At 37.1% G+C, this 2962-nt stretch overlaps 1 long non-coding RNA gene across 1 annotated transcript in view; it reads left to right on the top strand.

Annotated features, from left to right (window-relative positions):
- LOC116703405 (uncharacterized) overlaps nucleotides 1–1914 on the top strand; it is a 14888-nt gene extending 12974 nt beyond the window's left edge. Inside the window, exon 3 of the long non-coding RNA XR_004335425.1 lies at nucleotides 1507–1914. This is a non-coding gene — a long non-coding RNA (uncharacterized LOC116703405). The remainder of the gene's footprint in view (nucleotides 1–1506) is intronic.
- Nucleotides 1915–2962: the final 1048 nt, after the last annotated feature.

Below are 2962 nucleotides of genomic sequence, written 5' to 3'. Positions count from 1 at the left end.
AATCATGTCAAGAAGGAAAGGGCCCAACTGTTCCCAAAGATTTGCATAAAATTCAGGGGGAATCCCATCCCAAGCCCTGTGATTTTCCTTTTTACATATTCTGAACTGCCAAACTTAATTCTTCAATAGAAATTAATATGTCCAAGCTAGCTGATTCTTTTGCGGATAACTGAGGCAAGTCAAGCTGATTCAACCATCTGTCACAGTGGGATTTATACAAAGTAACCTCGCATTAGAGCAGAAAAGTATGGTATTGCTCCTAATAAAACCTTTTATCTCATCCCACAATATTCTTGGGTCTTCTACAGAGCCAGCATTCATTTCTGCAAATATTTGGAATTCTGCAACAAACTGAGTGATAGAGGATTAATCTTTCAGTAAAGAAGTATTGAGACGGCATCTAACCGCACGTTGAGACAATTTGCCAAGTTTGGTGGCGTAAAGGACCCCTTTATGATCAGATAATGCCATTGGGAGTAACACAGCTTTATCAATTGAATGAAATAATTTAGGGGATGCAAAAAGAAGAAGATCATGCATTGTGAACAGAGATATGGGCTGGAGCTGGATAGCCATATGACGGAGTGTCTGTGCTGAGCGTAAAACATGCAAGTGTTTCTGCATGAATAGACGCAGTGGCAAAACATCAATTCTATGTGCACTGCAATCAGAGGTGGAAAAAGTACTAAAATATTGTACTCACGTAAAAAAGAAAAAACACTTTGATGAAATATTACTGAGTGAAGTGAAATTATTTATCTGAAAAATTACTCAGATAGATAATTTAAGTAAAAGTAATAAGTAGTTCATTTAAAATGTATTTTAATTGTAAGTTACTTACATAACAAAACTGTAAAAATGGGGCGGGGGGGGGGGAGATCTGTCCCATGTAGTGAAAATAGGACAAGGGGTCATATATCCAAAACCATGTTGTTTTTAAATAAAGAAATCTATATAAATGCATCAACATCTATACAAGTGTATACACATGTAATAACAACGTAACACATGCCACACATGACATTTCATCTTACATTCCTCTCCAAAAAAACTGAGCTCTCCCTTCACCATTCACACTGATGATACATTTGATGTGACTGTAAATTCAAAGGCTTGTTTACATTCAAACCAGTGACAATTTCAGTGGGGCACAGCCTGTTTGTTCAACCGAGACTAATGTTCACATCCCAGACAAGCTTCTACAAAGCCAAGTTATCCATATGAGCTAATTAGATGTATGTGAATTAATTTAGCCAGACTTTCACATAAAGGAAATAGAATGAATTTATACTCAATACGTCTATTCTTGTTCAACATTTTCACTTTCCTACTGAATTAATGCAAACATATTTACATGTATTAGTTTGCGCAAACTCCTAAAAAAACCTAGAAACTCCATGACGATAACTGGCTCTTTAACTAGAAAAAGCTCTCAGACTAAGAGGCAGTTAACTGAGGAGTGATGGTTAAAGGCTGTAATTACGGAAACAGTGTTGTGTGTTGTAGCGTCCTGACTGGTGGAAAATGCTTGCAGAAAGAAACGGCTGTTGTCAGGTAAAAATGTCACTGTCAAAGTGGCTGGAGCTAAAAAAAGTTGACGTGGAAAAGCCCAGCTTTAATGATGAATGGACTGATAAGCAGGCTATGCATTCATCATGTATGCCTCATTTGCAATGAAATGATGCTGTTGCAAAATAAAACCACCAGCATCATCATCAAGAATGAAGAACGGAAAAATAACCATTCCGTTATTCACGTGCATATTAAGTAGCCACATACATCTGTTTTGGTCCTATAATACATCCATAGATTTAGCGCTGCAGCGGACAGGATGGTTTGTTTAGCAGCAGCTAAGTTTCTAAGAATTTGTCAAAATTTCAAGATTCCTGGCAAACTAAGATAAACAGTCAGACTGCAAACCGACAGCTTTTGTTTTAGCTTATTGGTAAAAAATATTTTTAGCTATTTTCAGACTAGAGCTGTGTTTGTGTAAAACAGCAGATTGAGAGCAGATTGAAATATCCCACTCTACAAGTTTATGCTTGTCAGTGTATTGATAAGTATTGACCTTTTACTCACTAAGGTTTTATTGTAGCCTACTTAGTTACAGTAATGAGAGTAGTGCGAGTTCATCTTCGCCAACGGCCATTGGTAATCCACTTTCCATCGTTTCCTTCTAGTTGCTCCGGGAGTGTTTTTTTTTTTTTTTTTACACAGATGGGATTTGTAATGTACCGAAATACAATACTTCCCTCAAAATGTAATCAAGTACATTTTAAATTACCGATTTTAAAAACTACTCAACAAAACTACTCAATACAGTTACGTGAGTAAGTGTATTTCATTACTTTCCACCTCTGACTGCAATGCACATGCCTGAACTTAGTTCAAGTTGATACTGTCAAGTCCGTACCTGAGGCGGCATAAGAGTGTAGTTGGACTTTTTAAGTATCCTCCTGTTCAGCTATTGTTTTTTACTTTACTGCTGTATTACAATAGTCTGCAGGAATCTAACTTTTGATTAATTTGCAATTAAAATACTTTTTAGTCTCCGTTTCGACGTGACTTTTCTACAAAATCCAATGTTTGCCTAATTATGTTTGGCAGTGTGATAAATGTGAGACTGTGTGGTTTATTCCCATCCTGAAGACTTGCATCTTGAAGTAAAAAAGTATTTAATACATTTAGCCACAGTGATGTCTTCTGCCGCCTAAGCAGCCTTCTCCTGAGAGCGCTCCATGATGGCAATGTAGGTGGTTTGACCCCTCCACCCCTTAGTGTGTGGGAGGCATGTTAACAGTCAAGCTACAAACCCTAATTAACTCAATTACAGTACAAACTGTGCCATGGCATTATGTTATAGGCTTTAATAGCGGAAAAAAATATCCAGCCCTCCAAATGAATGGGTCCAGGGTGAAATAATATCAGGCTTGATGTATTGATGGCATGTTTCCTTTTCTTA

Source organism: Etheostoma spectabile, chromosome 15 (genome assembly GCF_008692095.1).
Source record: "Etheostoma spectabile isolate EspeVRDwgs_2016 chromosome 15, UIUC_Espe_1.0, whole genome shotgun sequence".
NCBI classification, from domain to species: Eukaryota; Metazoa; Chordata; class Actinopteri; order Perciformes; family Percidae; genus Etheostoma; species Etheostoma spectabile.
This window is presented reverse-complemented; position numbering and strand designations above follow the sequence as displayed.